Source organism: Ciconia boyciana, chromosome 11 (genome assembly GCF_034638445.1).
Source record: "Ciconia boyciana chromosome 11, ASM3463844v1, whole genome shotgun sequence".
Classification (NCBI taxonomy): Eukaryota; Metazoa; Chordata; class Aves; order Ciconiiformes; family Ciconiidae; genus Ciconia; species Ciconia boyciana.
This window is the reverse complement of record NC_132944.1, coordinates 712,539-725,214: the sequence shown is the minus strand read 5'-3', so window position 1 is coordinate 725,214 and position 12,676 is coordinate 712,539. Positions and strand designations below refer to the sequence as shown.

Sequence of the window (12,676 nt, the reverse complement as noted above, 5' to 3'; positions counted from 1 at the left end):
CTTATACCAACACACTGGGCAATCTCAGAACCTTTATAAAGGCATGGCTACTAGAGACTCAAAGTACAGAACAGGAATTTTGAAATGGTTAAAAAGGAAAAGCTTGACCAAGTAGGGGTTTCTGGATGAAGATAAAAATAGCCACCTTCACCTTTTTAGGAAAAGAAAACACACAATCTCAGCCTCGCTTAGAAACGCTGCATTTTTTCATATCTGTGGCCTATAAAGATGAATCAGGAGGATGAGAAGGAAATCTGTATCTGGACTCCTTAATCTGACTGCACCATGCACTAGTCACTGTGTTCTAAAGCCCTAGTTTATCGTATGGTGTAAATATTTAAGTTATTGTCATCAATTGTGGTTAATCACTTTCTTGGTAAGGAACATTGTGAATTTGCTCAGCAAATGCTTCTGCAATGGTGCTGGCTGTATGGGAAGTGAAACATTATCTATTACCTGAACATATACCTTCTTAAACACCTGCTGTCAGGATAAATACAAAATGCGAGAAATAAAACTGCTCTGATGTACTTAATTGCTGCCGGTCTGTCACTTACCTACCTAAAAAAGCATTACTCTAAAACCTAGCAAACCTAGCATGGGGATGAAAAGCAAGTGCTTAAAACTGGTGCTGTTTTCCAAACCAATTGACTGGAAATATTGTATGAAAACTAAGGATTCAAATTTACTCCCATTTGAGGAATGCCCATTTCTGATTATATGTATGTTCCAAATAATTCTTGCCTTAATGCATAAAAAAAAGACCAGAATTCAAACTCCTGAAAGCTTCAGCTTTGAGACCTTTGTGTCAGATCCATTTGCAGTATCAAAGCCCACAGGATTCAGACACCAAGATGGACCTTAATATCCTGGTTCAAAAAAGCACTAAATTTTTAAGTGCTCTTAACTGTTTTTCAGACTAAACATATTTAGGTACAATTTTTTGTTTTGGTGGAGGCTTAAAAGCGTCTATATAATAGGATAAAATATAAGAGGTATGTGTATGAGCTAGCATGTGAAGAGATCCATCTTGTTCTGTTCTTCCAGAACAACAGGGTCATTAGGAAACTAAAGGAGATATTTATGTCCATTTTCACTGAGAGAGGTGGGACCAATGTGCTCTCAAAGTGGCTTTCCAGGAATTGAACATTCTTTGGTAACCTTAGGGCAAAATCTGAAGATGAGTTCACAATTTTAATCCTTCAAACACTCACAACACCCTGCCACTGCATGGTATTTATCCAAGTCATAAAGAAAACAATGCAAAATAGAGATTGCCACTATTATATGTGACGAATTATTGGAAACCAGCTTCTGGGATTTTATTATTATTATTGAAACAGCTCCATTTTATTAAAGGAAATTTAATCCAGTAAGTATATACAAAGCTTGTCTGTCAACTTATCTGACTATCCACCCCACAATATATTTTCTTCTTTTTTTTTTTTTTTTTTAATAAATCTGTCATAAGCGGAAAGGAAAGGGCATCTTTGGTCAGTGGTCTGAGTAAGTTTGTCCTGATGCTGTTCAGGATACAAAATACATGCTTATATTACCATGTTGTAGTAATGATCCCCAGAAATTATTTGCTTTGCTTTTAAGTGGTGTACCTCACTGTAGACAGTATTACTCTCCATTCAGGATTAATTGAAAGTATAATTAATGACAGTTACACAAGACTTGAAAAAAATATAGCCCCACAGATCCCAAACAGCACAACTTAACCAAGAGCATGTTGCAATTCCTTAACCTGTTTTGATTCTTTGAAAGGATTTGAAAATGGCTGATGTGTTTAACTTACATTTTTCACAAAGCTTTTAACAAAGATATCTCTTAAAGCTCTCAAGTAATTAGAGGAAGGAGCCGAACTGCATTGTGAGGTAAAACCTGGTTAAGTAGCTGGAAACAAAAAAGTCATAAAACTGTTTCTGTAAGTAATACTGCATCAGTGCTGAGGTCCAGGATATCTGCAGTTTTGGGAAGGGTGTGGGGGAAGCTGCTGCCTCTCTGCCAGGAGAGCGTTTCCACATCCCTCGGCCTGGGAGCAGCTGCTGGCGCAGAGCAGGGCCGGCGGCCGCAGCCCTCCTGCTGTAAGACAAGGGAGGAATGGTGCGGCAGAGCGTGTAGGGCTTTCCCTCCTGCAGGACCTTTCATGCCCTCACTGCAGATGGGCTGTGGATAACAAGGACAATAAGCTGTTTGTATGCAGAGGCCATCGGATACTTTGATATTACTGCCCCTGCCAAAGAGTCTGGATCTGCACTGAAACAAGAAAGCTACTCTCAGTGTTTCCCGTATAAGTTAGAAGCCAGAAATCAAGAGGACGGTGAAACCTGCCTTCAGAAATTACTCAAAGGATACAAAAGGCTTCTTAATAAAGGTAAACCAGGCCTGTAGACAGTACTTTGGGTTAGTCTCTCAAAGTATAAGTCTAGCATACAATTGTAGGGTTTTGGACAGGTTTTCCCACTACGCAGCTGTAGAGCCAGCAATCGAATTCAAAAAAGGAGAGTAAGATTAAAAAAATATTCCTTCTCTCCATGTATCTGTTCAGGTTTAGAGATACAGCTTTCTTTGCTTTAGAAGCTTAAGGGTATCTACAGCCATTCTGTTCAAACAAAATTCAGTATAAATTTGCTGTGAAAAGCAGCTACACAGTACTGGAAAGACAGCAGCCAGGCTAAGGAAAAGGTTCTGCGTGAGTGCGGACATATTTAACTTTGATAACCCTGTTTCTCACTTTGCTATTATTTCATGGTGCCAGTGATTTAAGAAGCAACCAGGCACATGAGTCTGTGTTATCCCACTAATATATATATTGAGACATACCAAGGAGAGAGACATAAACTGTCTCCCCCACACAATATTTATATCCTAGCTAGGTAATATTGTAATACAGAAAATAGCTATGTATTCTGGCTGCTGGACAACATTCCTGGATCTGCTAATGCAATCCCACTGAAGCGGAGCAATCATTCCGATGCATCTTTAAAGACACTTTTGATTTTTAAAGTGGAATAACTCATGGGGAGGGAGCTGCTACCAACATGATTTCCAAGTAGTAGATGTATGGCTGAGCGTCTTGCTTATATTGCCTATGTACTGTGCATCTTTTATGATACGGGGAAAGAGAACCTGTGTTTTCGTGAGCTGATCCAAGTCTTGCTGAAGTAGAAGGAAATCCTGCAGTGAGCTTTTGCGGAGTGCATTGAACATGAAGCAAGACTGCAGTAAAAGATAAAAAATGAAAATGTTTATTTTAAGTTCATAAAAAAAGACATTTGTTACCTGCTGTGTAGTTTGCATGTTTTATCTCCTTTGTCTTACTCTTTAATTGCCTTGCCTACTTTAGCTTTTCTAGGTCTCACTGTTTTAGTTTATATAGAGTCTGTAGCTGTGGGTTTCTCTTCTTAGCTGGTAGTCTTTTGTAGGAGTAAAATACACTAGCAGGAGGGAGAACCAGGCTGCTTCCAGAATAAAAATATACTGCCTGTATCAAAAGTGCCATCTACCTTCACAGCATGATTGGAAAAAAACATATTTAAAGTCTGTATTGCCGGGAGGGAGTGTGTGTGGAGTGTGGTTTGGTGTTTTGTTATTGTTGTTGGGTTTTTGTTTGGTTGGTTGGTTTTTTAAGTGATGGTACTTTGGTAGAGTATCTGTCTGGTTTTCTCCATCTCCCTCCTTGCCACTCACTATTCTGCCTGCTCCATCTTCCTGTGATGTCTCCTCTGTCCCCAGTGTTTGAATTGCTCTTTAATCCTCTGGAGCATATTCAACAGTTTCTCTATGTGTGCAGAGTGACCAATTCCTTTTTGTAGGCTCTGTGCAAATGTTTCTGTCATCACGGCTCTTTGAGCACGTGTGCTAGCTCACCATGGAGGGCAGAATTCTTTATTCCTTACAAAGTCCTTGCTGGTTTAAGATTAGGGCTGTAGGTTAAAATGAAAGTAGCAAATCTATGCTTGCATGCTATGTGGTGACTGCGCTGCACCCCTGCATGAAGGCTTGGTTACGTTTGGCCCATCTGCATTGCACAGTAATGATTTTATAACTTTGTGGCAAGCAGCACAACTTTTTTCATAGCACCATCAGTGAAGACTTTTTTTGTATCAACAGTCACATGGAAAAAGATTCATTGTATTGAAATAGGATATAAAGGTGTGGGAAGAGCTCAAATGCTGCAGCCAGTATGTGTATCATATTCTCTCTGCAGTTTGTAATATATGCTAATTTTAATATTCAAATGAAAAATGGAAGCATATAGGCACAACCTGAAACAATATTATAGCTCTCTGCAATCTTCCCTATTTATTTATGTATAGGCAGAAATAGGAGTGCACAATGGAAAGCACACATACTGGGGGTAGTGGGCGAAAAATGAATGCTCCCATCTTCGGTTCTGAAACAATGATTGTAGTCTACGGCTGGGTCTGTACTGAGATGGCTATATCCTCCTGCTTGGACCGTCACCAGAATGCATTATAAGATAATGGTCAATTCTGTTAACTCTGCTTTTTGTCTAACAGAATGTGGTTAGGATGGTTCATGGAGATAGTGCTTCAACATGGAAATGTGCCGTCCTGAGTGTCTTCCTAAAGGTGACATGGGCAACTCGGGGAGAAGTGGTGTCTGTGTAGAATGTAAAGGCAGCTAAGTGAACACCTATAGGGCCAAATGCCTTAGTGAGTGCTCTCCTCTGCCAGTTCTTTCCTTCTCCCTTTGATGGGGGAAACTCCACAGGTTCCAACCCCAGCTGCACAGGTGACAGTTGGTTCCAGCAGTGGGTCTTCTTCTACTGAGATGTAGGCTGGAAGGGTAAAGATCTCCTCCTTGCAGAACCTTTCAAAACCTCACCATTGAAGGACAAGGTCAGAGGTGCCTAGTCAAGGGTTTTCTCTGTTTAGACTGGAGCTGTAGGAAGTGTTAGTGCAGGTGCATGGTGGATTGCTGGGGCCCTACCCATGGGGAATGACCACCATCCTCCTCAGGAATTCTAATCCATCATATAAAAATGGAAGGCCTTTGATTCAGGCAAAGGTTAGGTGTGTTACTCACCGTTCTAGAATGGGGGTTTGAATTAAGCTTGGCAAAACACCTAATGCTCATGTGAGCACTTTTCAGCTCTGGGTGAGTGCAAGCTAGGTCCAGGGAACAACACCCTGCAAGTCCTTGGAAGAGACAAGGACATATCTCTTGGGGCAGATTCAGGTTGTCAATTAAAATTTAATGATAGCCTTTGGCAATATGAGAGCAAAGGTTGGGTCTAAAGCCTTTGTTCAGTCCTATAAATAAATTAAAGCTGTTAGGTGCATTGGTCATCATTTAAAAGACAGCTTTTGCCAGTAAAAGCAATCACATCGTGTATTAGACTGTGGAATCACGAGTACAACTGTGCAATGACAGAAAATTAAAAATTGGCTTCTACTGCAAGTTTAGTACGGTAAATATGTATAGTGACTGAATAAACACAAGCGAGATGGATGAACATAATTGGAAGTAGCTGATTACTTATCAGTAGTGGTTATTGTTCTGCACAGGGGATGGTGATGGTGGCAAGGTGAGAGAGCTGGTGCAGGCCTCTTTCGGGATGTCAATAAGAAAGGCCTGACAACAAATGGCTTAATAAGATAACTGCTTTAATAAAACGGAATAGTAGGAAAAGCATAGATAGCAAGTAAATCTTAGGTCCCTTTAGATGCTGGATACCCCACGTTTGTGCAGGGTCGGATGGAGCCCGGATTGATTTTCCGCTGGTGCACTGTGCAGAGCAGAGCAGATGCTGTCTGTGGAGGGAAGCCTGCCCTTTCAGTCATTCAAGCTAACATGTAATTTCCCTACAAGCAAAAAAATCTATTCCTAAAGGATGTGCTCATGAGAACTTCTTGCTGGACTTTCAGATAAAGGCAAGGCCAGGTGAGTGGCATAGTCGCAGTACTAAGTGGAAGCTGCCTGGAGGCTCCTCTCTTACACCGAGCTGGCTGAGTTTATCTTACAGCCACAGGATTTGTGCAGCATGACACAAGCCTGGGAGCCACGCTGGGTGTGCAGCACCGCACAGGCATGTGCCTGCTCGGGTTAAACTGTCCTGTGGATTGCCAGCTCCTAAATGTGCAACGGTCTCGGTCAGGATCAACGTTCCACCCTTGATCCACATACAGCTTACCTTTGCCAAAGATATTATAAGTTACAGATGACATTAATAATATCTGGGCTTCTCAAGCCTGGATTATGAGGTCCAACAGAGCAGACATGGCCTGCTCAGGACCACGGACTTCTCAAGTACCATGTCCCCCGCAAGGCTCCCAGTACAGTCACAGTATTACACCCCAAGCTAAGAATACATCTTACCACCTTTTGTTTAACATCAGCTGCACAGAGCTCCGTAGCTTACCCACCCTACCCATAATTTCAGACAGAACAAGTGTGGAGAAAACCTGAAATAGGACTGCTTTCCCCCCACAAAAAAAGACAGCAGAAGATGTAAAGAGATGGTGTGTCTTGGTAATGAGTGCCACTCCTGAGAGCATCCAGCACCAGAAGGCTTGTTGCTAGGCAAAAGCACAAAGGAGTGTGTAATAATGTTCCAAAGAGGAGTCTGTAGCTTTGATTTTAAGAAAGCAGCTGAATTTCAGCAGAGACATTTACATATTTAGTTTGTAGAGCTGGTGTTTGATATTAATTTTAAAATAAGTCTATAATTTGCCTTGCTGACTATTGTGTTTTAACTGTGGCACTATTCTAATGCCTCCCATTAAATTTTTTTCCCACTGCAATTAACTTATGTAAAATCAGATTTCCAGGTTTTTTCAAATTTTGTGATGAAAATTGCCTTGAATATGATTACTGTGCCATGGCTTTTCACAGTGCGTTTGTTCATTGTCTTACACAGTTAAACATGTGTTATTAAAATGCAGTAACAGTAACATCATAGAGTTGCAATTACATTATGAAAACATTATCTTCATGGAATAACGGTACTTGAGGGACACAGTAAAGTACAGGTTTTCCCAAAAGCATCTTGAGGTTATTTTACCAGCATGATGATGTCTTTCTAGGCATGTCATGAGACTTCTGCAATGCTTTTAAAGTGAATGCATAAGAATAATAAAAAATCTTGAAAAGTAGCTCTTGCTTAAACTTTAGTGACTTAATTTAAGCAATTGACTGCCTTTTTGGAGTTGTTGTTAATAGCTGGAAGATTTTAACTGTTGAGAGAGTTATCAGTACACATATCTATGTACGTACCCTGTCTTTACATGCATATACCGCCAACATCTGTGTGTATGTGGGTGCCCATGTAAATCCAACTGGAATACAGACCTGTTAAGTGATTGGATATCAACAGATTTTTTTTGTTTCACTTTTCTCAGCAAAAGAGAGACATGGTAAAATCTTAAAGCTGGCCTTACTGGTTGGCCTTGCTGGAGCTAGAATTTCAAAGCAGGGATTTTAAACCATTTCAAACCAGTGTGTGTTCCAAGTTCATCCTCGTGCAACAGGGTAGTAAGAAGAGGGTACAACTTTTGTACCCTTTGTGGCAAATTTTTCTCCTCTTTATAGGAGATCTGAAATGTAGATGACATGCAGGCACATGCTGAATGTTCTACAGACACCAAGCAGTGTCTTATTCCCTTGATAAGGGCTGGTTTGTTACTGGCTGATATCCCATGATATCCCTTGTTACACCTTGATATCCCATGTAAATGGGCAGAAAGAACGACATTTCATTTAGGTAGAAAATTAACAGCAATAATTATGAAATCAATGTACAAACTTCTTTATATAAAAAAATTAAGTAAATGAAGACAAAATTAACTGCATATAATAACATGAGTCATATTAATTCAGATATCTCTAGGCAATTCTATAAAGAAGGCTTCAGCATTTATATTACTTACGATGTCTCAGCCAGTTCTGGCATGCAGCTAAGGAGGGAATAGATTATTCTGCTACAAAATGAAGTTATTTGGATTAATGTTAGTATCATTGCTTATTTATAAAAAAGTAGTCATCTGTGTTTGTGTAGAACTAGCTCAAGACTGATCTCAGCTGCTAGGCAAAACAGGGCCACAGGGAAGCTTATGACAAAAGGACTCACGAGTGAGTCCATGCCTTGCAAGCAGTTTTCGCCTGGGGACCGGGTATGTTGGGATTGCTGCTTCTTTTTCCTGCTTTACAAAGCTTCCTTGAGGGTGATTAAAGACTTGATCGGGATCTCAAGATGTGGTAGGGGGGAGGCTCTTTCCGCAACTCTGCCTCTGCCACTGACTCCCCTCCACATCCATTTCCTTCATCCCCCAGGTTATCCTTAGGGATGGGCAGAGTAGCCAGGCTGCCCTTTAAAGGGAATGTTGTGCCTCTTTGCAATAAGGTGCCTTAGGTAACTGCCTCCCCTTACAGCTAAGGCTGCTCCTGTCTGTGTGCATTTATATGTAAGTGCACACATGTGCTCTCTTATCTTTAGCATATTTATACAAGTGTTGTCCACAGCTGTTTAACTCGAATAAAGTTTTTTTGTGTCTCCTTACTCTTTTGTATGTTACATAAGTTTTGAACTATTGAACTGCTGAAGGAAACATTTGATGTTTGATGGAGTTGTATTTATGTGATGTGTTTGCTTGGCACCTTCATATTTTTGCTGATAAAGGAGCTTGTCAATATATAAGTAGCAATCTGCTGCATTAAGCAGCTCTAACTCATGAAAAATGATGCTAAGAAAGTGTAGCTATTTTATATTGCTATGTGACTGGCTTCTGAGGTGGAGTTTCAAACAATTACTCTGTTCAAATAGACAAAGGCAGGATGGAAAATTTTCTTTTGATGTAGTCTTGGACTCTTAAAGGTATGATAAAAAATATTGGCATTAACAAAAGAAGGAACTTGAGGTCTTTATGGGTGGAAAGGCAGGAAACAATTTACTGTCTCCTAATGAAATAACTGTTCTAAAAGTGAAGCATTTATTTATTCAACAGCTCTTTTAGAAAAGCCATTGCAAGGATACAGCCTAGCATCTCTGAAAGACTGTGGAGATTGGGTGGGGGGATCCCTGACTGCTGGAGAAATGCAAATGCGGTACATATCCTCAAAAAGGGCAAGAAGGACAATCCAGGGAACTACAGGCTAGTCAGCCTCACTTCTGCCTGGAAAAATCCCAGAGCAAGTCTTCTTGGAAGCCATTTCTGGGCATGTGAAGGAGAAGGAGGTGATTGGGAATAGCCTCTTTACCAAGGGTAGCTCATGCTTGACCAACTTGCTCGCCTTCTGTGATGAAACGACTAGATCTGTGGATGTTGGGAGAGCAATAGGTGTTGTCTACCTTGACTTTAGCAAGGTTTTTCACACAGACTTTCACAGCATCCTTGTATCCAAGTTGAGACTTTAAGAGTTATGGTCTGGATGTCTAGTTATAATCTAGTAACAGCCTAGAGTAATAGGTAAGTGACAGACTGGCTGGATTGTTGGGCTCAAAGAACAGTTCATGCTCAACCTGGAGACAGGTTACAAGTGGAGTTCCTTCGAGGGTTGTGCTGGGACCTGTCCAGTTTAGTATCCCTGTCAATGACCTGGAGGAGGAGGTGGTATGCATCTTCATCTAGTTTGCAAATGACACCAAACTACGCAGTGCAGTTGATGTGCTTAAGGGCAGGGCCACCTTCAGAGGGACCTAGGCAAGCCAGAAGAAAGGGCCAGCAGGAACTTAATGAATCCAGCAAGGTCAAATACAAGGTATTTGCCTCTGGGATGGACTAATCCTCTATAACAGTGCAGGCTGAGGACTGGCTGGCTGGGTAGCAACCTGCTGAAAAAGAATTGGGTGTTCTGACAAAGAGTAGGTTAAAAGTGAGTCAGCATTACAGCCTGGTACCGATGAAGACAGGCAATGTGCTGGCCTCTATCAACAGGACCATAGTCAGTAGGTCAAGGGAAGTGATTTTTTTTTTCTCTTTACTTTGCACTCGTTAGACCACATATGGAATTTTGTGTCCAGTTTTGGGCCCCTCTGATGTTGATAAACTTGAATGAGTTTAGCGGAGGGCCCCTAAGATGGTCAAGGAGCTGTAGCACATGAACTATGAAGGGAGGATAACAGAAGTCTTTCCTATGCGGTGGTTACCAGGAACAACTTCCCTTAGGGTTATGATGGGAAAACGAGAGGCCATGGTCATAAATGGGCAGTTGCAATTACATGTAAGGAAAGGATTTTTCATTGTGAGGACAATTAACACTGGAATAAGGACCCAGAGAGGTTGTATAATCTCTGTCCTTGGAGATGTCTGGGTAATGCCCAGAGCAACCTCATTTGAACTCAGTGTTGACCTTGCTTTGAGCAGGAGGTTGGACTAGAGACCTCCTGATGTGCCTTTCAGCCCATGGGAGTCTCTGGTTCTACAGAGTAACGCAGCAGGTTCTCTGCTGGAGAAGACTCTTGGAGTTCCACTAGAGCCCATGAAACTACAGGATGTTATGTGACTTCCCCTTCTGTTCCTGCAATATGGAAATAGAGAATTGTCCTAATTTGGTATTACAGTATTACAGCATCCTTTTTCTGTGTCTGGGCAGGTATGTGGTACCCATGAAACAGTAAATTTGCAGCATAGCTGACAGGAAAAAGATAGAATCCCAAGAAACTTCTCCGGTGTGATGGAGCCTCTCTGCATGGCTTGTAGGATAACTTTCGGGCCATGATGTAAATTTACCACAGATTGCATCAGAAAGCATTACATACCAAAATAGCCCCCAGCAGAAACCATCAGCAGAATTGCAAGCAATCTGGCAGCAACTGAGTCGACATGAAGTGAATGTGTGGCGTAGGCCAACCTTGAGGGCTGGAATAATACATAGAATATAATATGTGTTCATCTCTTCTTCGGTTTGTAAGGAAAAAGAGAGAAGAAATTGTGGCCAAAGATTCCAGAGAAGCAAGAGCAAATGAGGAAAGATCAGTTTCTGCCATCCAACGCAGTGTTAGTGGTGTTGCCTTCTAGGGAACCAACCCTGCATAAGACTTGAATGCACTGAGTGCATGTAAACGCCCTGAAGCTTTAACCGCTTTGCAACGTGCATATCCAAAGTCACTGCTGCACCAGACGGATGTAAGGCAGACTGCCTTACTTTTTGTTATGAGCAGTCTCTTTCACAAGAACATCTTCTTGCTCCTTGTCACGTGAAGTGTTTTTAGGCTTGTAGTGTTTTCTTTTGCCTGTGGCTTTATGAGCTGTGATGCAGTAACATGCTACACAAGACAGGAGTGCAGCACCAGGGTTTCACTCGATAGCTGGGAGGATGTAAATTAGTTGTGCAGAAGTGTTGGCACAGGCAGAGTTTTCAGACATCTGTTTACTTTAGTCACAACGCTTGTGACCTTGACTTCCACCTTCCCAACACATAGTGTCATTTCTTGTTCTTCTTTCCCCTTGTTAGGAGCTGGGCAAAAAAAATCTAAACCATGCTGCTGTTATCTACTTGTACTATGGCTTGCGTGTCTGAAATAATACTATTCCTTGTAATCTTTGCAATACGTAGTTGGTATCTCAGGGTAAAACCACTTCTGTAGTTGAACATATGATGTGCTATGACGTACTGAGCTTACAGTGATCTCATATAGGTGCAGACAAGTGTACTGTGGTTAAAAATGACCTTTTCAAATCCGCTTTTATTGAAAGTACCTCCGCTGACTGCTGTCTAAGATTAACAACACACCCAACGTTGCTGGGATACGAGGCTGTTCACAGGCGGCCCAGCTTGATGGATTTCATGCACCATTTAAATATAAGCCATATGTCCAACATACTCATCTTTCTCACCACCCCTTGGGTTCGCAGGTATGTTTTGTCAGAAGTCTGTATGCTCTGCAGCTGGAGCAGCAGGTTCGCAGCTGGGGTGAGTCGGCTCACTCTGCTACGCTACTGGAGGATGTGGTCTTTTATTTGTATTTCTGGATTTAGGAATCAGAGGTATTTGAGGAGACCAGCCCCGAAGTGTTTGGGGTTCTTTTTTTAATTATTATTATTAATATCAGCTGAAAAGCTGAATATATATATTTAAAGCATTTTTTTAGTCTTCTCCAGTGACTCACACTTTCAGTGAAACATGGCCTGTAATTATGTTCTCCCTTGGTTTTTAGTGTCTAAGCATTCCTATTACATTTGTCTAATGCTCGTACTGTTTCTTCTGCCTCTTTTTAATTTTTATTTTAAGCCTATGACTAAGGGAAACAATTTAAAAACCCATTACAGTGTTGCCCTTGATGATATGCTCATCAGAGAACAGCTCATAATGCTCTCCTAGGACTGGAATTATTGGGTATCTTCAAAGCTCAGCTGACAGAAACTCACCAAGCAAGGGAATTAGCCTGATCTATGAGACAGAAGAAATTCCTTTCTGTGTTTGCCAAAACATAACAGAAAGGACCATTGTTGGTGTGAGGGAAGCATCCTCCACTAAGGCCCTGGCCATTGGCCTGCATTGTGAAACGTGGATTATCCACCACTGGAGGTCTTTTAAGAACAGGCTGAAACAACATGTAACTTGGCAGGAGTATTATATGCTTTGACAAGCCTGCCTCAGAGCATCGGGTTGGACTAGATGACCTCTCTTAAAGTGCTTTTTTTATCCCTGCTACTCCAATATAGCTGTCTTTTTTCCTTGCTTGGCAGGCAATACAAATGTAAAT

The 12,676-nt window shown here is 41.4% G+C and overlaps 1 protein-coding gene across 2 annotated transcripts in view; it reads left to right on the top strand.

Moving 5' to 3' along the window:
* Window positions 1-12,676, top strand: part of CARD19 (caspase recruitment domain family member 19) — a 107,915-nt gene that overhangs the window by 71,120 nt on the left and 24,119 nt on the right. The gene's annotated exons all lie outside the window — the stretch shown is intronic.